This window comes from Rhinatrema bivittatum, chromosome 3 (genome assembly GCF_901001135.1).
Source record: "Rhinatrema bivittatum chromosome 3, aRhiBiv1.1, whole genome shotgun sequence".
Classification (NCBI taxonomy): domain Eukaryota; kingdom Metazoa; phylum Chordata; class Amphibia; order Gymnophiona; family Rhinatrematidae; genus Rhinatrema; species Rhinatrema bivittatum.
The window spans coordinates 584,010,029-584,035,613 of NC_042617.1; the positions used below are offsets into that span (position 1 = coordinate 584,010,029).

General features: G+C 45.8%; 1 pseudogene; it reads left to right on the forward strand.

The window, feature by feature from the left end:
• On the forward strand, positions 1-22,795 carry LOC115088670 (annotated as a pseudogene).
• Positions 22,796-25,585: the final 2,790 nt, after the last annotated feature.

Below are 25,585 nucleotides of genomic sequence, written 5' to 3' on the forward strand. Positions count from 1 at the left end.
ATGCCCTGTGTCCTGGATAACATTAAGAAAACAAGATTTGCCATACTAGGTCAGACCAAAGGTACATCAATCACGGCATCCTGTTTCAACAGTGGCCAATCCAGATGACGAGCATGATCCCATGAGGTTGATAGATTCCATGCTGCTTATTCCAGGGATATGTAGTGGATTTCCCCAAAACCTTAAAAATGGTTTATGGACTTTGCTTCCAGGAACTTGTCCAACCCTTTTTTAAACTCAGCTACACTAAGAGCTTTTACCATCTTCCGGCACCGAATTCCAGGGTTTAATTATGCGTTGAGTAAAAAAATGTTTTCCTTTTGCTTAAATGTATTACCTAGTAACTTCACTGTGTGTCTCCTAGTCTTTGTACTTTTTGAAAGAGTAAACAACCCCCTTTGCATTTACCTGTTCCACTCCACTCATTTTATCAATCTTTCATATCTCCCTGTCAGCCCTCTCTTCTCCAAGCTGAAGAGACCTAACCTCTTTAGCCATTTCTCATTGGGAATCATTCCATCCCCTTTATCATTTCGGTCACCCTTCTGTGTACCTTTTCTAATTCTGTTGAAATGTGGTGACCAGAACTGCACACAATACTCAAGGTGCAGTTGCATCATGAAGCAATGCAGAGACATTATGACATTCTGGGGGTTTTTTCTCCATTCCTTTCATAATAATTCCTAACATATTTGCTTTTATGGCTGCTGATGCACACTTAGCAAAGGATTTCAGTATATTATCCAAATAATGCTTACACCCTTTTCCTGGGTGATGACTCCCACTGTGTAGCTATAATTTGGGTTGCTCTTCCCTATGTGCATCACTTTGCACTTGTCCACATTAAATGTCATCTACCGTTTGCATGCCCAGACTCGCACGGTCCTCTTGTGACTTAACAACTTTGAATAATTTTGTATTGTCAGCATATTTGATCACTTTACTCATTCCCATCTCTAGGTCATTTACAAATGTATTAAAAGGCAGTGGTTCCATTTGTCGTACTTGAGGCACATTGTCCGTTTGTTAATATACATCCATTTTATGATCTTTCCTAAGTATCTGTTTAGATTATGATTTACAGCAGCAGTTGACAATCATCCTTTGCAATAATCAGATAAACCATTTGTTTAAAATATTAATGTTCATCCTATTTTTAAATTATGAAATATTTAGGGTACGAATGATGTAAAAATATGAACTGATTATATAATTATAGTCTTCTTTTTCTTCTCACATCAGACTACTTTTGTGTTGATGAAGTAAGCAATATCATTAAAGAGGTAAGTGGTTTTATTTTCTGCAAGTTACCTTTTCTCTGATATTGAGGTGAATTAGCCTTGACACAAGGGTGATGTCATCCTACAGTGCCAAATGGGCCCTTCTCTCTAAGCTGATAGAGATTTTGTTTTATTGAGCATATGTGGGAATTCCCGCACAAGTGTTGCCTCATGAGCCCCTTCATTCTATTTTGTCCAAGCTTTAGCATTGCCGAGTACCCTATCTCTTAATAAAAAAAAATGTTTCCTCTTATATTTTTAATACCTTTTCTCAATTATTTAGCTGCCTTAGCAACCCCCATCATCACTTTTCAGCACTATAAAAAAGTAAGAGATTTTCTTTATAGAATGTCTGGATCCATGAAGCCCACAGAAAGTAGATCCAATGATCTAGAGATATAGATAGATATAGCGAGAGATCTTAGAACATCGATGCACAAGTTCTCAATGCACTGAATCCTGGAGCATGCAGTGCATTAAGTTTCAACGCCAATAACACTCTGAGCATCGAAACAGACTGCTCCATCGACGATGCATCGGGCTGTGGTGCTACCAGTGCAACTGTTCACTCCCTTTACCAGTGAGGCCCATGCGGAGAGGAAGATTGTTGGAGGCAGAAGGAGATATATTTCACTTACCCCCCACCAAACTCCAGAATGATGTCACCATCGAGATTATTGGAGCAGGTCTTTGTCTAGATAATACGGATCCCATTTGTTCCATGGTTCCGTTGATTTCTAGTCTGCTCCTGGTGCAAAGGAGCAAAGGCCACAGCAGAGAAGTCTCATGCTGAGACATGTGACTTCCTAGCGTGTAGCCAGGTGGACTCAGGACCAATGGGTTATGTGCCCTTCTGCTAGCAGATGGGAGACGGAGTTAGATTTCAAAGCTGAGAGCCCTGCTCTCCTGCGGTGAATCCTAAGGGTTCCCTCCCCCAGTTGAGCATTCCTGAGGTGATCTCCGATATCCCTCAGAGGTAAGCCTTATTCCGGTAGCCAGTTCCTGCGTGGACTTAGCCCCAGAGTGGCTGAAAGGCAGCGGGGTGCACAACCGAGCGAGGCGGGTGAAGGTAAAGCCCTCTCCCCCTGCAGCTGGAGACCGTCCCGGCATTCGATCGGTAAGCTTTCGAAACCAGGTAAGGCAGAAAACTTTAAATTCAGGTCTCTGGTCTCCAAGGTTCGGATTGCCTTACCGATTCTGTTTTCTTTTCTGGCGAGATAAAAAAAAATAGGGAGCACCAATCGGGTTGAGCAGCCCTGGTTGGGCAGAGGCGCCATCTTCCCTTCTCGATCGGCGGTACGCGTGGGGCAGGCCGGACAGCCGATGCGCCTAACTTGTGCACATCCAATACAGACGCACGCACACAACTAAACGCACAGCTGCTTACAACTACAAAAAAACACGCGCCCATTGAAGCTCATTACCTGTGCGCCTAGACATAGAGGTAATGGCACCCGGCATCCAAGAAGGCTAGAAGGCACTCTCTTTGCACAGCCTGCCACATAAGCACTGCGCAGCCTGAATTGGAGTCCTGCCTGTGTCAGCATTGCAAAGAAGTCCCAGGGGGAACCAAAGACTGGTCCCTCACTGTCTGGACATGGGTCCGGAACTACTACAGACGATAGCTCCCCGGATCTATGCAACTCCAAGATGGCTTCTCCACAAGAGGGTTCCTCAGGGGCCCCTACTCTGACTCCCCTGGGATTAATCTTCTCCAAGGGCTGCAAGCCTTCGTTCAGACACAATCAGCCCCCGGCTGCGTCCCGGGCTCAACCCCCACCGGAAGCACAAGATCCTCCTGGCCCTACTCGGATGCCTCAAGGACATGCCTCGCCTAACCAAGAATTTCCCTGACAGGGACCCGGATACCTCAGATGATGATGGCGGCTCCGTGGAAGAAGGAGAAATCCCTCCAGGCCTGGAACCATACTGAACCATGCTTCGCTTCTTCCACAGGGATGAATTACCAGCCCTTGTTTCCCAGATTTTTAAGACTCTGGGTATTCCAGGCACGGGACTCTAATGGCGGAACCAAAGAAGAACCCCATCCTTGTGTCCCTTCTTAAAGTCTCATGCTACTTCCCAATGATGGAAGCCATCCAGGAACTGATTGACCTGGAGTGGGATGCCTCGGAGGGCCAGCTTTAAAGGGGGTTGGGCCTTGGAAGCCTTATACCCTCTGGAACCAGCGACCAAGGAATACCTGCGTTTTCCGAAAGTGGTCTGTGTCGTATCAAAGCGAACAACCATTCCCGTTGAGGGAGGGGGCTGAATTGAAGGATACTCAGGATAGAAGATTGGAATCCATTCTTAAGCAGGCCTTCAACGCAACAGCAATGACACTGCAGATTGCTTCCTGCTGTGCACTGGTGGCATGTTCCTGCTTGCTCCTCTTGAGAAAGGCAAATAACTCCGGAACGTATACCGGTGAGATGATGGAACCTACAGCAGCCTTCCTGATGGAAGCAAGCTCAGATCTGGTGCATACCTCAGCCGGGGAAGTAGCCTCAATAGTGGCAGCCAGAAGACAACTATGGCTGTAGAATTGGTCTGCTGACGCGACCTCTAAAGCGAATCTTACAAGAATGCCCTTTAAAGGATCTCTCTTGTTCGGAAGCGAATTGGAGAAGTTAGCCAGCAAATGGGGGCGAATCCCTAGTGCATCGGCTACTGGAAGACAAGTAAAAGATCCCAGCACCCCCTCCCCCAGAAGAACCAGGGGCAGAGGTTCGCAATGCTTTAGAACTTACAGGAACTTGCAGTTCCAGGCACCTCGTCCCTCTGGAAGGTCCCACCGTTTCGGAACTGACAGACCAAGAGAAGAACAGGCCCTGGGGCAGGCTCCAGCCGTGCTCCCCAATGAGAATGGGCCGAACCATCCCAGGAAGAGGAAATAGGGGGTTGACTTGCCCTCTTCTACCAAAGATGGGTCGAGATCACGTCTGACAAATTGGTACTAAACATCATTCGAGAAGTTACTCTCTGGAGTTCCACAGCATCTCTCGAGACAAATTTATGATGTCACCCTGCCACTTCCACACCAAGAGACTGGCAGTGGAAACCACTCTGACAAGGCTACTCAGTCTGAAGGCAATAACTCTGGTTCCTATGCCCCAACAAAATACGGGGCGCTATTCCATCTATTTTATTGTTCCCAAGAAGGAAGGATCATTCTGACCCATCTTGATCTCAGAGCGTCAGCCGTCATCTGCGGATAACTACACTTCCACATGGAGACTCTTCACGCCGTAATAATGGCAGTACAACCAGAAGAGTTTCTAACCTCCCTGGACCTCTCCGAAGCCTACTTCACATTTCAGTCCATCAAGATCACCAGCATTTCTACGCTTTGCGATACTAGGGGTCCCCATTACCAGTTCCGAGCGCTACCCTTCGGCCCAGCAGCCCCCCCAGGAACATTCTCCAAATGAATGCTGGTCGTAGGGGCGGCAAAGGCACTGAGGAAGGAAGGGATCTTCGTACACCCTTACCTGGATGACTGGCTGATCAGGGCAAAGTCTTCGAAAGAGAGCCGGCAGATGACCAGCAGAGTCAAGAACCTTCTGCAGGAGCTCAGTTGGGTCATGAACACAGGCAAGAGCAGTCTGCAGCCTTTCTCATCTCTAGAGTACCTGGGGAGCCCGTTTCGACACCAAACAGAACAAAGTCATCCTCCCTCCCCCAAGGAGAAGGAAACTGATAGGACAATTACGAACGATTGATGACCAATGCACGCCCCTAGGTCTCGGCCTCATGGCATCAACCCTGGAGGTCGTCCCATGGGCAAGGACCCATATGCAACCGCTCCAGTGCTCCTTACTGTCACGATGGAACCCACTGTCCCAGGAACTACTCAATTCAATTTCCAACTAGCAGCAGATGTATATTGTCAGCTTCAGTGGTGGCTACAGGAAGACCACCTAAGCAGAGGAGTAAGCCTATCCCCACCGAACTGGATGCTCACCATGGATGCAAGGGTGGGGAAGGCCCACTGTCAGGAACTGACAGCCCAGGGACAATGGAACGAGGAAGAGGTGGGATGGAACATAAGCGGCCTGTGAAGCTCGAGCAGTCAGACTAGCGTACCTGCGATTCAGCCACCGACTCCGAGGCAAGTGATTTGAGTAATGTTGGACAACTCTACAACTGTTGCTTACATCAACTGCCAGAGAGGAACCAGGAGCCAGCAGGTGTCTCTGGAGATAGAGACCCTCTCATGGCATGGGCGGAGATAAACCTACAAGGGATCTCGGCCTCCCACATCGCAGGAAAAGACAACGTCTCAGCAGAGAGAGCCTGGACCCAGGGAAATGGACACTGTCGACCACAGCCTTCCAACTGATAGTAAATGGCTGGGGCCTCCCAACCATGGATTACTGGCCACTTATCTCAGTGCCCAAGTCCCCAGATTCTTCAGCCACAGACGAGAGCCACACTCCCTAGGGATCGACGCTGTTGTTCAGCCTTGGCCAGAGGAAGACTTATTGTATACCTTCCCCCCTTGGCCACTACTGGGCAAGGTCATCCGCAAGATAGAACAGCACAGGGGACTAGTTCTACTAGTGGCCCCGGATTGGCCAAGACGCCCATGGTATGCAGACATGCAAAGACTCTCTTTTCAGGTAGCCCTCTGTGCCTACCTCCATACAGGGACCTTCTCCGGCAAGGCCCGATTCTTCACGAAGATCCATCTTGATTCTCTCTTACAGTCTGGCCCTTGAGAGGACTCGCCTGAATAAGCGTGATTACTCAAAGGCCGTGATGATACCCTGCTCCGCGCACTCAAGTTCTCAACATCTGTCATACAAATGGATCTGGAGAATATTCGAAGCATGATGCGAGGACCGCGGATATTTCCGCAGACGGCCAAGATCCCCATGATTCTGAAGTTCCTACAGGACGATATGAAGAGGAGGCTGTCACTCAACTCCCTCAAGGTCCAAGTAGGCGCCCTCTCCTGCTTCAGAGCTGAAGTGGACAGTATCAGTCTATCAGCTTATCCGGACTTGATACGTTTCCTAAAAGGGGTTAAACAACTCCGGCCACCCCTAAAGTGGCCGGTGCCCCTATGGAACCTCAATCTGTTATTAGACTTCCTAGCAGGGGCTTCCTTCAGACCAACGCGCAGTCTGTCCTTCGCCTCTTAACATTGAAGACGGTATTCCTGGTGGCAGTATGTTCAGCTCGTTGCATCTCCGAACTACAGGCACTATCCTGTCGGGAACCGTTCCTTAGGTTCACTCCTGGAACCATACAACTGCACCCATCCCTCTCCTTCCTACCGAAAGTGGTTTCTGAGTTTCACTTGACCCAGACCATCTCTGGATGAACCATAAGGACTCTGAAGACTCATGCCTTCTTCGCTATCTAAATGTCAGCAGACTCCTGGTGCGATACCTGGAAAGATCAGAACCGGTGCGCAAAACAGATCACTTGTTCGTCCTTCACAGTGGGAAGAAGCAAGGAGAAGCAAGGAGAAGCGACCTCGTGGGCAACCATAGCCCGCTGGATCAAAGAAGTAATCAAGGCAGTCTACATAGAGGCAGGAAAGCCCTAACCACTATAGGTTAAGGCTCATTCTACTAGGGCCCAGGCAGTTTCTTGGACAGAAACCAAGCTGCTGTTGCCCACCGAATCTGTCGGGCGGCAATGTGGTCCTCCCTACACACCTTCTCCAGGTTCTACCGCCTGGATGTTCAGGCCTGAGAGGACGCAGCCTTCGCAAGGGTGGTACTAAGTGGGCACAGCGCAGCCTCCTGCCTGGTCCAGGAGTAGCTTTGTACATCCCACTGGTCCTGAGTCCATCTGGCTACACGCTAGGAAATGGAGAAATTACTTACCCGATAATTTCGTTTTCCTTAGTGCCCCAGAGAAGGAGGACCTCGGAAAGCAAACCTCGAGACTAAGCAATACGGGTAAGCCGTTGCTTTCCCCTAGTTCAAGACACCCATAGTTTGTCCGGTGTCGGCACTGATTAGTTGGGTGGCGGTCTCCGGCTTTGAAATCAAGTTTTAATCAAGTTATTTAAGCAAAGATATATCCACAATGGCTTTTTGAAGAGAATACTGAAGAGCTGAGGTTCCTGCAGCACATAATCCACTGGTCCTGAGTCCATCTGTCTACACGAAGGAAAACGAAATTATCAGGAAAGTAATTTCTCCAACTGCAGCGACTGTGATCCAGCACCACAAGGATGAAGTAAACTGGTGTGCATAGGTGTTGCGATAAGTCAGCTAATTTCTGCAGTCATCGTGCTTTTGTCAGCTGGACAGAGTGCCCTCTCTTCTATGCTCTGATGAACTGGATTCGCTGAGTTGGCATGAGTTTGGAAGGGGTAATTGATGAGGAACCCCAGGGACTGGAGTTCGTCGATCGTCCTGTCCTAAGCATTGAGAGCTTCCTGAGACAAGGCTGTTACTAGCCTGTCATCTAGGTATGGTAAGATGCAAGTGCTCCGGCGATGCAGAAATGCAGCCACTATCACCAGTCACTTTATAAAGACCCTCTAGCTGCAGAGAAGCAAAACAGAAGGACTTTGTACTGATAGTGGGACTTGTCCACCACAAAGCAGAGGTACTTCCAGTGAGTCAGATGGATCAGGATGTGTGCATAAGTGTCTTTCAGATCCAGGTTGCACATTCAGTTTTCCTACTGGTTGAAGGGGAGAATAGTGTGGAGGAAGTTCATCTTGAATTTCTCCCACAGAATGCAGTCATTCAGATTTTGTAAATCCAGGATTGGTCTCAGGTCTCCTGACTTCTTGGGTATAAGGAAATAGGTGTAGAACCCCTGGCCACATTCCTGGAGGGGGTTCTATTGAAGTAATGACTCTACCTACTGTATATGTATAGCTGAGGGGTGTGAGACGTATCCGGATTAAAAACTGGATGCTGAGAGTAACATGGGGATACAGGATAAATGCAAGCAGTTACCACGCTGCACATCCTGAGGACACAGTAGTCCTCCATTCAGAAATAGCTGGATCCTGTCTTTGTCAGAGGTATTCATATCTTGAGATTCTGGAATTATCAAAAACTGAGGCCCGGTTTTGGCTGGGCCTGGTGGTGCTGATTCAGTTGCCAATGTTCCCTTTGGCATCCCAAATTATTGAGGCAGTGTGAGCGGGACTCTGTACCTTTGAAAGTTCCAGAGGGAGTGCTGGTAGAAGGAGTGTTTATAAGCAAAGAAATTCTCCCAGTTGACGGTTGATCAGATACCCCTAAGAGAGATTGCATGGTGGCATGTTCCTTTGTTTGAGCAACTGTCTCTGACCTTGTCTCCAAAAAGATTGTCACCCATGCAGTTATCAACTAGCTTTTCATAGATGTCTTCCCTGAGGCTGCTAGCCTGAAGGCAGGCGATGCAGTGAACAACTACAATGGCAATAAAGCAAGCTGAGGTGTCGAAGGATTCATACATAGAAAGTAAAAGGTGACATTGACCAGGGAAAGGATCAGAGGCTTAAGCATCTCCACAGTCATGTAGGTATTGTATCAGGTACAACTTGTAAGCTGCAATACATGCATTTAGCATGTAGCAGTCTTGGGTCTTTCACGGAGTTTGGAGAAAAGATGGATCATGGCCCATTTCAAAGCTGATTCGACCATCACCGATTGATGGGGAAGTTGAACTACCCCAAATCTAGGGGATTGTTGAACTGCTTATTTGAGGTCAGGTTTCCTAGAGGCTGGTAAACAAGACATCAGATTTTACCACATCTTAATTTGTAGGTCCCACAAGATCTTGTGGATAGAGATCACAGCAGGTTCTGTTGGCATCTCCAGAATTTTACGAATACTAGAAACTTCCATTCTGGAGTCAGCATCCTATTGATCCCCAATGCCTTGCCCATCTCCACCAAAAGGGTCAGTGAGAACTCCTTAAAGTCTTGGATCTGGGATTCAGATGGGACCCCGTTGAGGGCTGACAGCTTGGTTAGAATCGGTTGTAGTATGCCTTCCTTGGAATTGTCTATCCATTGAGGAGGAGAGAAAACTTTTCACCAACTCCTTGATTTGATCGATGGACTGCTGTGTTCTCCAGGCCAGTGTTGGAGGAAAACCTCTTCCTCCAATATGACCAGTTCATCTTGTGATGGCTCCAAAAGGATGGTTTCACAGTTGTCCTCATGGAAATCAGTGGTAGGACAGAGCCGATGAGATCAGGAAATAACAGGTGAGACACAGTAGTACTTTTTTGGCCCAACAGTGAATGAGGAATCTGGAAGGCATATCCCTGCAAAGCACCTGAGTCACCTGCACACACTGAAGGGCAAAACGGTGAAGCCGAGGGAGTGGCTTTCTCAAATGGCATAGACTGTGCGATACACCCCAACAGCAGGGAAGATTTGGCACCATGCTTGCTAATGGTCCAGAATGCCTTTGTGCCAACTGGCAGGATGCATGTGCGCAAACTGAGTGGGAGTGCTTCATTGGTGCCGTGTGCTTTTTATGTGCCGGTTGTGCCAAATCCCGTTTTGGAGGACTTAGACGAGGAGGCGTGGAGTTTTATATAAGTAAGCTCAGACACCCCCATAGGGGTTGCGGTTAGGGAATGTGGCATGGAGCCAAAATGCTCCTGTGCCCAAACTGCTTAGATTTGCTTGACTTTGAGGAGCCCAAAGGTGGGGGATGAAGCAAAACACTCTTGCTTGAGCTGGATGAGCAGGAAGATCATCAATGCCTGTGCTCAAGGGCCTGGTGGAGCTCAGCCTTCTTGATTCTTCAGAACCCTTGGGGACATTCTGCCACAGTAAAAGCAGTTGGCTGCATCATGATCCAGGCTGAGACAGTGGTAGCAAATCTTATGCCTATCTGAAGGGGTTTAGGCTGGCTGCACTAGCAGCATAGGGAAGCCCCCCTGGGGTTGTTGCCCTTAACTGATATGTCGTCTTTTTTTCTTGTCGTTTATATAGTACTGAAAAGTGCTGTTGTGAGATTGCCAATGCAGCAAGACAATGAAAAATTAAGAAAACTGACAAATATCAGACATTTAGAAAAAAATTAGAGAGAGAGAGGGTACACATCTGTGCAGCTGCGCAGACAGAAAGTAAGGATGCTCTTGAGGTAGTACTTGTGTGGGAATTCCCATGTGCTCAGTAGAGCTTTACTGAGCTAGAAGAAGGGCCTGTTTAGTGCTGTTGGATGACATCACCCATGTAACATGAGTAATTCAGCCCTGCTTATCAATGGGAGAACTTCACATTCTGAAAAGTAAGCTTTCCTTTTCAATTTCTCATTTTAATAGTGGTGTACAAAGCTTTTAAGCATTTTGGAAACTATTAGAAATAGCACCATCATTGAATCACTTATTTTTAGTCCATAGAAAGTGCAATTGGTGGTAATGCTTACCAACACAACAAAGTGAACCATTGGACTACAACTGTGGTAGAAACAACTCTAAGTCAACTAACCGAAACTGGGAAAGCCTTTCAAGTATATTGGTGAGTATTAGTTAGTCCCCTGGCTTACGAAATGTTGCATTGACTACTGTGCATTAGGTTCACATAAGTTCACACCACTTAGTTGTATCAAGTAATAAAATTGCAATAAATGTACATTTTGATATTAAACATCTTGGTCGCTATTTCCAAAAGGTCCACCTCCTTATCTTGGTAGAACAGTCCAGACATGGGTTCATACCACCCTACCAGAAGATGGAGAAGTCATCACTGATATATAGAATAGTGCAATTCAGGCAATTGCCAGTCTTCTTTGTCTCTAGCAGATTGGTAACATGTTCTGTACTAATGCAGCAGGATCCCTAGCTTCCAGGGCTTCTGAGGGCCTCCATGGTAGAACAAGTTTTCGCTTGTTCCTCGGATGGTAGCCTTTAGGCCCCCAATTGGGCAGGAATCTTTGGTCACCTAAGAAAGCAGTTTGAAAGCCATTGTCCTGGTTAAGCAGGTTCAGGGCTGGGCTCTCAGGTCCTGGGTCATTCGGATGGAGCAAGCCCTGTTAGCTGGTTCACAGGATCCATACAAGGCTTGGTTGAGCTTATTCTCAGCCACAGGGGTCTCCCTTCAGTCTTCGTTTTTCCGCGCTGCTTTTGGCATCGCGGAGCAGGAGCCCTGTGTGAAATTCTTCACACAATTTCTGACTAAATATCAAATCAAAACTTCATTTTTTCTTTCCCACATCGGGGTGTCTCTCTTTACCACCGGCCGGTGAGAAGAATAATTCCTTTCCGACTCTTCTGAGTTTTATAAATTTTTCGTCAGGTATCCATCGACGGCTGTTGCGGTTATCATGGCCACAGGATTTAAAAAATGTCCCAAATGTAATCGGACCATGTCGATTTACGGATCCACACCTCGAGTGTGTACTTTGTTTGGGCCAGTCCCATGATGTTTCATCCTGCCCCTTGAAGCAGAGAGCTATGCTGGATATGCGTGAAGTATCAGTTTTCTCTCCCCTGCCGTAGAAGCAGAGAGCTATGCTGGATATGCGTGAAGTATCAGTTTTTCTTCTCCCCTGCCGTTGAAGCAGAGAGCTCTGCTGGATGTGTGAAGTATCAGTTTTTCTTCTCCCCTGCCGTTGAAGCAGAGAGCCATGCTGGATATGCGTTGAAAGTGAAGTATCAGGCTTATTTGGTTTGGGGTAGTAACCGCCGTAACAAGCCAGCTACTCCCTGCTTTTTTGTGAATGCAAATCCTTTTTTCCACATTTCCTCTTGCCGTTGGAGTCGCATTAACCGTGTATATGTTTATTGAATAAGGGTATTATCTCCGGTAGTAGCCGTCATTCCTGCGAGCCACCCACTCTTCATTCACATCCTCTAGACTTTAGACTTTTTTTTTTTTTTTTCATGGCATGCTGGACATGCTCAGTGTGCCAGTCAAAAGTTTCTAGAAACTTTGACAGAAAGTTTTCCGTGATAGGGCTCAGTTAGTGACGTCACCCATATGTGAGGACTACATCCTGCTGTCCTGGGATGACACCTATTACAAGGTAAGCAATTTTGCTTTTCCCGTGCAGCCTCACAGTCATGTCTAGTTCTCTCTCGCGCCTTTCTGTAATCATTTCTATTTTTTTACACTTGTGTACCCAAAAAAGCACTTTTAAATGCTAACTCCAGAAAACATGACCATATCACTCCAACTCTTATCGAGCTCCACTGGCTACCAATACAATACTGAATCCTATTTAAGGTTCTCTCCATCATACAGAAAAGCATTAACAATTAAAATACCCACTGGCTCAACCCTCCTCTGCTTCCTCGTACCTCTGCTAGACCAACTCGCCCTGCCCTCCAAGGAACACTCCGGACCCCCTCCATCAAATCCACTAAACTCACCTCCAGAACAGAGCCTTTTCCCTGGCCGGTCAGACCCTATGGAACTCAATGCCCCCAGACTTACGCACCAAAACTTCTACACCCAAATTCAAAAAAAGACTAAAAACTTGGCTGTTCCTACAGGCTGTTCCTTCATTCATTAACCCCCGTCCGGATGGCTCCCTGAGCTGTGTATAGTACTTTTCCTTGAAGAATCTTGTACAGTCCACTGCTACTTCCCCACCATGCAAATACTTCGATTTGCTGCTTTTTCTACCCCACTCTCCCCCTCCTGTCAACACCCCATTTTGAAACCTATTTTTACCACCCTAATGTTGTTCTTCGTACATCCCGTAACTTTCCATTGTCTATCCAGCTCTCTACTCAGTTTATTGATTATATGCCACTGTACCTTGGAAATTGTAATTTGCCGTTGTAAACTACCATCAAACCTGTAAATAGTTACTCCATTTCTGTATAGTTGTAAGTTCTTGTATACATAGTTATTGTTCCCTGTAAAGGCATTGCCGGAAAGTTTTAAGTTACTTGTACACCGATACGATGTGCAAACTGTTGTCGTATATAAAAAAATTATAAATAAATAAATAACATGGCTCTAAAGGCACCGGGTTTATTTATGCATTTACAAAAAAAAAAAAAACAAGAATCCACTTGAATGTCAATAGTAAATGTGACGTGCAGTAATCAAAAAGAATGTGAATTACAGATTAAAAACACATTAACTTCTAGTCCTCAAGGAGGCACCAGGTTTTAAATTTTGCCAATGTGGCAAAATTATGTCTGTCACAGACGGACGTAATTATTGCTAAATTTGCCTTGGTCTGCACCATGATCAGCCCTTCTGTCGTGACTGTGGCATGTCCCATGGGCCCAGAGAAAACGGGATGAAAAAAATGGCGAAACTGAGGAGCGACCCGTCAGGCTTCTATGCCCCGACCCACCGTTCCACAATCGTTGCTTGCTCAGAAGACCAAGAAGCCAGTGACAGGTAAAAGATCCATGTCGCTGGAACCTCAACACAAGCGTAGCTGGCTCAAAATTCCAACTAAGGAACAGAGCACAAAGGGTTCGGGAGATAAATCCCCAAAAGACCCTACTTCATAGCTGAAACTTAAAACAGTAATGCTGGAGTAGATATCTTTTATAAAAAGAGAGCATGGCGCAGACTGACACAAGACACATGGCTCGGAGACTTGATCAACTCACCAAAGTGTCCGGTGCTGGAAGACCATAGACGCATGAAGCATGACGCAGTATGTCATTCGACGCAACTGACGCAATCATCTTCAATGTATGCATTAAGGGATAAGCAGAAGGTTGACCATTCATCATCCGACCATCCTTCCTCAATGCCATCGACTCATAAGAGACATAAAGACGAGGAACAACCCAAAAGGGGTAGCTAATAACGGTGGCGTATAAATCCACAAGTAGTATTCACTCCTGAAGAGCTGGAAGGTGATTCTGACGTAGACGTCCTAAGAGTGTCAGGCCTGAGTGTAAGGCCTGATATGATAGAGGTGTTTAAAATCATGAGAGGTCTAGAACAGGTAGATGTGAATTGGTTATTTACTCTTTTAGATAATAGAAAGACTAGGGGGCACTCCATGAAGTTAGCATATGGCATATTTTTATGATATCTCAGAACGAATGTCGGTATATAAAAAAAAATAAATAAATAAATCTCAGGATGCTTTTCTAAGCTGGGATGTCTGTCTACTGGGCACGAATGGTCCTCATTGTTTGGGCTTGGCCATGGCAAATGTGGTTTCCATATTTAATGGTGTCAGTTTGGTCACAAATTTGACTGTGAGCTTCTCCGATTCTCATCAAACAGGAGCAAAAACCAACTTTGTCACCAAAATCTATCCTCCATGGCCCTAACAGCTTGGATGTTGAATTCATGATAGTATCTGTCTTCTCTGTTCTTTCCAAACAACTCCCATCAAGCACCCACTTCTTGAGTTGAACCTACTCCAATCCCCCTCTTGCCTCGATAATCTGACAATCTGAATTATGTTTGGTGGACAGACTACTAATTTTTTTTTTTTTTGCACCTGCGTTAAACTTTGTGCTGAATTTCAGCTCACAGTCTTAACTTGGGGTTTATTACATTGGCCCCTTAATTGCTTGAATATTTAATTAACTTGTGAAAACAGTCCCCCTGTGTTCACTTGCTCAGATATATTTTCCAATGCTTATTTCACTTGTTTTTGATTTATTTCTATATGTATTTGTATAGACTCATGTGTCCATTGGATAATGGCTATATTATATCATTGATAGTGAAAGGGCTTAAAAATTATCTTTTGAATTGCTCTGTGTTATGTGGTTAAGATATATTTTTAAAGGCAGTGTGGGTTTTGCTGGTAAGGATTCTTAAGCCTTGAATATAACAATCTGATTACCAATAAAGGTCTTAAGTATCTTTTAAGTCAGCTTAGGCAATTAGAAAAATGTCCAGTTTGTTACCCATGTGACAGTAAAAATGATGATAAAAAAAAAGGGAAAGGCCTAGCAGAGAGAGAAAACCACAAATATTTTCCATCATTTATGTACATGTACATGTTGTTGAAGTGGTTAGGTGACTTATTTTTTCTTCTTTGCATTAACAGTTACTTGTGTCATTATGCAAAAGAATGGTGCTGGTCTACACACAGCAAGCTCCTGCTTCTGGGACAACACCACTGACGGTATATTATCTCACTTCATTCCTTCATAATATGGTGCATCATTGGAAGATAGAGAAAGTATTATGCAGGAGAAAATATCTAGTGTGTTGCCTTTAAACCAGATGCCTTTAAACCTCTTCCATTTCAAATGATGCAGGGTTTGCCTAACCTTTTTGCTAAGGGGCCACATTTAGTTATCAGATTCATGCAGGACTTTCTCTAAGTGAAGTCTCCCACAAAAACTCCCGCAGCATGGGTACTAGCCCAGTTAATGAAAAATTTTCTTTTGCCTCAGACCTAGCATTACTGTGGACCAGGCACACAATGTCTAATTGGGTACAAATGCATCTCCTTCTGTTATGCCCAGGTAGGCCTGACTCTGGAAGGGCATGTCAAGGCTCATACTGTTGGCCTTGGCAGCAGTGGCGGTGGTGCACCTGAGATTGGCTTCCATGCAGGAGAATGGTTACATTACATTATAGTTTGGACACTGACTCCCGAGTATTTGTTATCTTCTAAAACAAAAAAAAACTTTACAAATTGAGATGCTCCCAACATGCTGTTTGTCTGTATTCTGTTCCCTCCTTTTGTTCAGAGGCAACCTGTAAGTAAGGATTCCCACTTATGAAGACTGCTGTTCTGTTCTCGGAGAAAGAAAGTTGCTTAAGAGTAAGAGGTGCTCTATGAGGATAGAAGGATACTAATTCTGCTTCTCCTGAGTGTTGGTTTCTACCATAAAGCTTTTAGATAGGATTTACAATGGTGATAACGTGGGTTGTCCCACAGGTGCTTAGGAAGAGCATAGATAAAGCTCTGCAAGTTTTTATGTGTTCTCAACCTGGGCATGTCTATGATGTCACTCGCTTGTGGGGACTGGTATCCTGCTGTCCTCAGAGATCTCCTGTTACATGTAAGCAACTTTCTCACAGGACAAGCAGGATGGTAGTCCTCACATATGGGTAACATCATAGGATGGAGCCCAATCACGGAAAACTTATATCAAAGTTTCCAGAACTTTGACTGGCCTCTACTGGGCATGCCCAGCATGGCACTAACCCTGCAGCCAGCAGGGGTCCCCCTTCAGTCTTCTTTTTCCGTGCTGCAGTAGCCTCACAGTTTAGGAGCTCTGGAGATTCCTGACAGGAATTTTCCTCACGGAATTAACTAACGTTAAATTGCCCCCAGGGGTCCCTCCTCTAACTTCTCTCTAGCCGCGGTACTCCGGTAAGCTTTTTGACAGTTTTCGTCGATTACCGTCTAGTTTGGCCCTTGCGGCCTGCTGGCCGTCGTCCATCCTGCGGCTCGATTTTTTTCTATGGCCATGGCGTCTGGGTTCCGCCGGTGCCCGGACTGTACTCGCACCATCTCTATCACAGACCCTCATGGTGTCTGTGTAATGTATTTAGGCCGGGAGCATGATGTCCTGACTTGCACCAAATGTGCCCTCATGACACCCAAAGGTCGCAAGGCAAGGATGGAGAAGATGGGACTCCTCTCCGTGCTCACACCCGACGCCGTCTATTGCATCGACATCATCGGAACCGGCACCGTAGATGTCGCACCAGCATCGACCACCGTCTGGTGACCGCCCGCCATCGACTTCTTCACGGCCATCGGTGCCCGTTACTCCCCCTCAGGATCGAGGGGATTGTAGGGAGAAACATTGGCATCATAAGACTCGGACCATCGAGGGAGTGAAATCATCGACCGAGCCACCGTCCGAGCCACCGAAGAAGCCCTGTCCAGGAAAGGCACCGACCATTCCTGCGACCGGGTCATCAAGGCCACCCTTACCTGATCGGGATTTGGGAGCCACAATTTCGCTTGTAAAGGTGGTCCCTCCAGCTATGCCTCTGCCTCCCTCTTCTGTTCCGGAGCCGGGGCTGCTTGCTCCAGGTCTCCGAGAAGAACTGGACCGGCTGGTCCAGGAGGCCATCGACAAGGCAATGCAAGATGTATATATAATAAATTATATGAATTTCAAAGAATATTTATGAATTATTTAATAATTACAATTAATGAGCAGATTATGCTTTTTCATGTCCTTATGTGATGTCAGATATATATTAAGTTAAAGACTGTTACATCACCCTTGTTGTTGTTACCGTATTTAGTATAGTTAAAGGATCATCGTGAGACCCTTAAACAGCTCTCATCGATACCTTCTGACTTCCCCTTAAGACAACCCTTCAGGAAGGACTCTAAGAAGTCATTCTTCCATCCAAGGAAGTACTATCCTCCACCAACAAGGTCCCGAACTACGAGCCCTTATCAAAAGCCTCAGCCTCGCCAGGCCCGAAAGCAAAAGCCGCAAGCAGTTCCCCAGCCAGGGCCTGCTTCCGGTTTTTACTTTCACTTGGAGAGCAGCAGTCTGATTCCTCTGCCAAACATACCATGGGAGGTCGATTGTGCCACTTTCACAACATGTGGCAATCAATCACAACCGACCAATGGGTGCTAGCAATCATTGCTCAGGGTTACCACCTGAACCTTCTTACTCTTCCTTCCACCGGACTCACCACCTCTGTAGGCGTGGAGAGTATCCGACCACTCTGTCCTTCTGGAGCAGGAGGTTTCCCTTCTTCTCCAGTTAAGAGCAATAGAACCCGTCCCACTCTCGCAGCAAGGCCTAAGGTTCTATTCCCGGTACTTTTTGATCCCCAAAAAATCCAGGGGGCTTCGTCCAATTCTGGACCTATGTGCTCTCAACAAGTATCTCCAGCGGGAAAAGTTCAAGATGGTAACCTTGGGCTTGCTTCTACCTCTTCTACAAAGAGGAGACTGGCTCTGTTCTCTGGACCTTCAGGACGCATACACACACATTGCGATCACTGTAACTCATCGCAAGTACCTCAGGTTTTAGTAGGCCCAAAGCACTATCAATATCGAGTGCTTCCTTTCGGCCTAGTGTCTGCACCACGAGTCTTCACCAAAGTCTCGTAGTTGTAGCAGCTTTCCTCAGGAAAGAAGGTGTGCACGTCTACCCCTATCTGGACGACTGGTTAATCAAGGCTCCAACCCAGCAAGCCTCTCGGTCGTCCCTCAGTTTCACTCTACACACTTTAATTTCTCTAGGATATCTTGTCAATTACGGGAAATCCTATTTAACCCCATCTCAAAACTTGTCGTTCATTGGGGCAGACTTGGACACTTTACAGGCAAAAGCCTTTCTACCTCGACAATGAGCGCTAACACTCGTGGCCCTCGCTCACCAGTTGCAGTCTCAACATACAGCAACAGCTCACCAATTCCTCGTCCTGCTAGGACACATGGTGTCCTCCGTCCATGTTACACCAATGGCCCACCTGGCCATGAAACTCAGGCATTGGACTCTGAGGTCACAATGGATTCAAGCTGTTCAGCTCTGTCGACCATTGTCCACATCACCAACTCACTCCGTCTGTTCTCGCCTGGTGGAAAGATCAGACCAATCTCCTCCAGGGACTGCCTTTTCAAGTACCAGATCCTCAACTCATTCTCACCACCGACGCTTCCAACCTCGGGTGGGGAGCCCCCGTGGACAATCTACAGACACAAGGATCTTGGTCTCCACAGGAAGCCAAGCGTCAAATAAACTTCCTAGAACTTCGAGCAATGTGATATGCTCTCAGGGCTTTTCAGAAATGCCTATCAAATCACGTCATCCTGATTCAGACGGACAACCAGGTGGCCATGTGGTACATCAACAAGCAGGGAGGCACAGGCTCCTTCCTCCTGTGTCAGGAAGCTGTGCAGATTTGGACGGAAGCGTCTCCCCCTTGATGTACCTCAGGGCCACCTACTTGCCGGAAGTGGACAAGTCTTGGCAGACAAACTGAGTCGTCTTCCAGCCACACGAGTGGTCTCTCAAACCCTCTGTAGCGACCTCAATCTTTCGCCAATGGGGATACCCCCAGACAGACCTCTTTGCATCCCTTCAGAACCACACAAGTGGACAATTACTACTGCCCCTCATTCGGAGCGAGCGCTCTCAGCCCAGAGATGCATTCTCCTCTCGTGGGCAACCGGTCTGCTCTATGCATTCCCTCCACTTCCTCTTCTTTCGAAGACTCTTGTGAAGCTACGTCAAGACAAAGGAACCATGATCCTGATAGCACCTCACTGGCCACGCCAAGTGTGGTTTCCCATACTCCAGGATCTCTCCATCCGCAGGCACATTCCCTTGGGAACGGACCCGCATCTGATCACTCAAAACGACGGATGTCTACGCCATCCCAATCTTCAGGCCTTGTCCCTGATGGCATGGATGTTGAAAGGTTAATCCTTCAACCACTTAACCTTTCAGATTCGGTTTCTCGTGTCCTGATTGCTTCCCGAAAGCCTTCCACAAGAAAATCTTATTCCTATAAATGGGAAAGGTACACATCATGCTGCACTTCGCAGTCCCTTGATCCCTTTTCCTGTCCAATCCCAAGGTTTTTGGACTATCTCTGGCATTTGTCAGTCAGGTCTAAAAACCTCTTCCATCAGAATGCATGTCAGTGCGGTAGCCGCCTTCCATAAAGGTGTCGGGGAGTGTCCCTATATCAGTACAACCCCCCTCGTAACATGATTTTTAAAGGGCTTGCTCCATATCAAGCCACCTTTATGTCCTCCGGCCCCTTCTTGGGACCTTAACCTGGTTCTTGGTCGGCTCATGAAACCACCATTCGAGCCTCTTCACTCCTGTGACCTAAAATATCTCAAATGGAAAGTGATTTTCCTTTTAGCTATCACTTCAGCTGCAGAGTTAGTGAGTTACAGGCCCTAGTTACCTATCCGCCTTACACTAAACTCCTGCAGGACCGGGCGGTACTCCGCACTCACCCTAAGTTTTTACCCAAGGTAGTTTCGGAGTTTCAAATTAATCAATCCATCATACTACCTACCTCTTTTCCCAGGCCCATTCCAATCCAGGGGAACAAGCTCTGCATACCCTTGACTGTAAACGAGCTCAAGCTTTCTATCTAGACAGTACACTTGCCCACGGAAGAGCACTCAGTTATTTGTCTCTTTCCATCATCCCAACAAATTAGGGCAACCTGTGGTAAGCAGACTCTCTCCTCCTGGTTGGCGGACTGCATATCTTTTTTTCCTATTAGCAAGCAGGCATTCCTTTGCAAGACCGTGTTAAAGCACACTCTGTGAGGGCCATGGCGACTTCAGTAGTACACCTAAGATCGGTGCCACTTCCTGACATTTGCAGGGCTGCCACCTTGAGCTCTCCATACCTTCACAGCCCACTATTGCTTGGACAAAGCCGGAAGACAAGATTCCATCTTTGGCCAATCTGTCCTGCGTAACCTATTTCCAACGTGACGTAACCAACACCCTTCCGCCTGCCCAGTGGGGTTCGGATGCCCTCTAACCAATTTCCCCCCAGTCATTGTGCCTGTTGCACGTCTTTGGTTTACATTGATGCATGTTTGGACATCCTCAGCTCAGGTGCTCACCCGTATGTGAGGACAACCATCCTGCTTGTCCTGTGAGAAAGCAAATGTTGCTTACCTGTAACAGGTGTTCTCACAGGACAGCAGGATGTTAGTCCTCACAAAACCCGCCCGCCACCCCATTTACTCTTGCAGTTGGTTAGTTGTTTATTTCTTTATTTTTCGGCACTGCCTGTAGCTTTCAAATAAGACTGAAGGGGACCTCTGCTGGCTGCAGGGTTAGTGCCGTGCTGGGCATGCCCAGTAGGGGCCAGTCAAAGTTCTGGAAACTTTGACAAAAGTGTTCCGTGATTGGGCTCCATCCTGATGATGTCACCCATATGTGAGGACTAACATCCTGCGTTCTGTGAGAACACTGTTACAGGTAAGCAACATTTGCTTTATTGTTTGGACATGGTCTTCCAGCAGGATAATAGGTTTGGACTGTCCCTTCTCTCTGGCCTCTCCTTCCTCCTAGTGCCCATTTTATTATTTTGGGTTGACTTTCATGTTAAAAGAAGAAAAACCAGATTTACCTAACAAACACACGTCTTCCTTCTGTTAGCAGCTGGTGTGTTTATTTTCCCTAAACTAGTGAATCCCACTTAATGTGATTTAGTGACACTGCTTACCTGTACCCTATGTTCTCTGAAGACAATATTTCACTAATTGCACAATCCCTCCCCCCCCCCCCCCCCCCAACTATGTTAATAGAACTGAGGGGAGCCCAAGAAATGAGCGGTAAAAGCCCTTAGGTCTTTCAGAAAGCTCTGAAAAACATGATCTGTTTGGTGCTGATGCAGTCATGTTACCCACCCTGTTACAGCTGAGCTTTCCTGGCAGTTACTAGTGAGATAGAACAATCCAATGTAAGCAGTGAAATGGGATCCACTTGAGGAGTGGGTCAGCAACTAGATAGGCCATGAGGTCTATATTCAAAAGCCATTTACACGGATAACTGAAATGTTATCCATGTAAATGGCTAACCAGCGATATTAAACAGCATATGCAGCTAATTTCTAGCCACATAATGAGTTATGCAGCCAGAATGTACTTCTGCAGCTACCTTGCATTCAGCAGTGCTGCCACGCCACTGAATATCCCCTTAACTTAGCGGCTAGCTATATGCGGCTCACTTAACTAGCCACTGTGTGAATATCTGCCGTCTGTTCTAGGTTCAAAGACACTAACGCGAGTGCGCTGGGGGTGGACTTGAGGGGAAAACCTAGGTTTGAATGTTAAGGGTTGGGGTGTGAAAGAGTATGTTGGCTACCTGGTCTGAGTCACAGGAAAATAGTTCTGAATGGAAGTTACAAGCTCAGATTGAGGCATGAGGAGAATGATAAAGGTTAGAAAGCACAGATCTTTAAAGGGAGAAGAAGAGCAGATTTCAAAGGTCAGATAGGAACCAAATACAAATGCAGTCTGGATTTGGCTTTTTGTAAAGACTAAATTGATGACAGAATTTTAGTAGCTGAAAGTGATTTATTGGTAAAGCCGATAGGACAAACTGAAGGTCATCAGCATGGGTTTGTCGGTAGGCAAGGAGAGAAAGCAAAGCTTCAAAGTCTGAGGCAGACCACTGGGGGGGGTGGGGGGGGAAGGCATCCTGAAGGAAGGAGGTAAGTAAAGTGACTAATTGGCGTATTTCTGTTTGTCACAATAAAACAAATGTTAAAAGGGAGGCCTATTGGCTGTGCAGTTTTATACTGTCATTAGGCGTGTAAATGTTTCATTCTGGCCTAAATGGTGTTCTTTTTCTCCTTTGCAGGGAGTTGCACTGTGAGATGGGAGAATAAGACCATGTACTGTATAGTCAGTGCCTTTGGACTTGCAATATGACTTCATTTGAATTGTTGAATTGCATCTTACTGATTGTTTTCAATTTCACATCTTCAACCACATATCTTATACACTCCTGAAAGTAGCAAGCATCTTTCTTTTCCACACCAATCTTAAAAATGTGAAGCCAGATTACATGAACCAGATGACCTGTTCATTTCACCTTCTTGTCCCTTAGTTGTCGCACCACTGGTATTGCCAAGTTACTGTGTCTTAAAGCTCTGAAACCGAAGCAAATTTTTTCTTCTAAGGTGCTAAATCCTGAACTTTGCTGCAGTGTAGACTTTACTTTAGCTTTAAATCGCTGTAATGATTGAAAATAAATGCTTGACTATTCACACATTTTACCTTGGTTAGTAGTCTAATAAATTATTATAGAAATTTCAAGCTGCAGTGGATTTGTTTTAAGAAATAAAATGAGTAAAAAAAGTTATAAATCTAGCTGCTAATAGTATGGCTTACTACATTATGTCAACACCAAAAAAAGCACACTATGGGTCCTGGGTATCAAAATCAATAGGCAAAAGGCACCACTCAATTAATTAATTATTCTAGTTGACTCCGTATATATCCAAAAATGTATCACTATATCAAATGATTAATTATTATTTTGTAAGATGCTGATCAGCAAGCCTGACAACGTGTTCAAACCGTGTAGAGTTGAACCGTCCAGTCTGATCTTCATCTGCGGCTCTTACCGGCTGTGTAGCCTGTAGGAAATGTTCAAATGGGATCGGACTAAAAATCAATTTATATTCCATCCGAAATGGCTGTAAATCATATTATCACGGCTTAATAGCCTGCAAGGAAATGTAAATATCTTATATTCGCGGCTCTAAAGCCTGTGAAGATCAATAGGAAATGTCTGTCCCAACTGTAAAGATGTCTCCGTCTCCAACCCGACAATGGCTGGTGTTTCGCTGCAAAAGCGCAGCTTCATCAGGGGTCAATAGCCTTTGGAATGAGACAGTGGAAAAAAAACAACAAACAAGTCAGATGTGAAATCCAAAAAAATGCGTTACTTATCTTAGCGATGCAAAAGAGCCAACCTCCTTGTTGTGGATGCCAGGTCTCGCAGCGATTCTTCTTAGAAACGGGGACAGAGACCGCTGAAAGCAGGTTGTGAAAATGAAATAGCCCGTGGAAATAGGACGTGCTGATGTCATGACGACCATGTAAACAGACTGAATGACCAATTTCTGAGTTGTCATTGTAGAAAAACTTGCAATTCTAAAGCAGAGTTAAGACCTGTCAGATGTGTTGTATTTAACAAGTGGATCCAACGCTGTTCCTCCTGTAGCAGAGCCATGTTAAAGTCTCCTCCACGTCAGGGTGGAGAAAACACATGCTCATAAAGAGTCAAAAGTAGGAGAATATTCTAAGCACTGGGATACCAAAGGAGCCGTGGTGTGTATTTTGTTCAAGCAGGACCTGTGTTCAATTATCCTGGTTTTGAGAGATCGTCTTGTTTCCCTACATACCAAAGGTTGCAAGGGCCCTGTATCAAGTAGATCACTCCAACAGATGTACAGTCTGTATGAGGTTAAAGTCTCACAAGAGTGAAATTAATTCTCGAAAAGAAAATAGCAGAAGTTTCTATCATTCTGTTACAAACTGAGCAGGAACCACAGGCTTTGTGTGATCCTATGATGGTAATGGATGGATGGATGGTGGAATCTGAAAGAACTAACTGGTCCTGCAAGGAGACCCACCGCTGTATGTAAACCGTGGGGCTCGCTGAAACTCAGGATGAAGCTGCAGGATATGCCAATTATTAGCAATAATGTTCTTCATTTTAGATGACATCGAGGAAAAAGGTAATATGCAAGTGAGGATATCTTCATCAATTTCTCTTTGGTAGGAATAGCCACTCTCTGTGGGCAAATTTGGCTCTAGTGTATGCTCTTTTTATGCAGGGTATGGGATAACCTCTGGCTAGGAATCTCTCCTAAGGAGCGTGCATGCAATTTAAATTGCCTATTGATTACTACATTATGTGCCAGCACACAAATTATCAATTCAGCCTATCTGCTGCCTTCAGTGCCCAACAAGGTGTGCACGAGTACCACAACAGTCAAACAAGAATAGCAGGAGGATAAAGAAATAACTAATTTTCCTCTTCTAGAATAGGATAAAACTATATCCACAAAGCAGCATGCAACAGTTCATAAGTATGGGTGCAGTTTTCAAACTACCTGCCTTGCTTTTATCTGCAACCTTGCACCAGATTTTGAAGGAAAAAATTACTTGTCCCTCTTCAAAAATTGTCAGAAGTACAAAAGTACCCATCGATGTTTGCACCTGCTTTTACTGTGTAGGAAAATAATGCCCATAGATTTCAAAACTTCAGTCTATATATGTTATTTCTGGAACCCATCTGGGTGGTGGAGCAGGCAAGAAGGTGCAGGTCGTGTAGCTTAGAATAGCAGTGCCCGAATGCTCTCCCTCTTGCCTGGCCATGATGGTGAAGTGGAAAGACAGCTTCAGGCTTGCTTTGTCAATGGCTCTCCAGCTGGTGACTGTCCCAAGTGACAACTTTGTTGTGGTGTGTAGGAGCCACAGGAGAGCTGGGGGCTGCATGCTCAACCACAGGGAATTTGGGAGAACAAGGCACTGGAAGGCTCATTGAGGATGTTATCTTAGCTTCAAGTATCGTGTTCCTCTGCTCAGTGCCTATGGGATTTTTGTTAACATAACACAGCTGTCAGGAAGTTATTCCAGCAAACTGGTAAAAAGCTGCACCCAAAATAGGAGAGCCTCAATGCCACTAAGCAGTCACTCCAAAAACAATCCCTCTGCCTCTAAAATTGCAGATAAAAGGTAAGCTGCAACGGAGCTCTTCTAAAATATGACCTCTCAGCTAGAGTCCATGCTGGAAGCCCTGGTTTTGTTTCTTATAGTAATAACAGTATGCAGAGTAAGTGAACTTCACACTTTGGTGACTTATCCACCATATCCTCAAGTTTTTTCCAACAAGATTATTTTGAGAACTCATCCCAGGTTAGTACCCAAGATAGTTTCTCAGATTCATTGGAAGAACTATAAGATTGGCTCTGATTTCTTTCCAAAACCTCATTCTTCTGCAGTC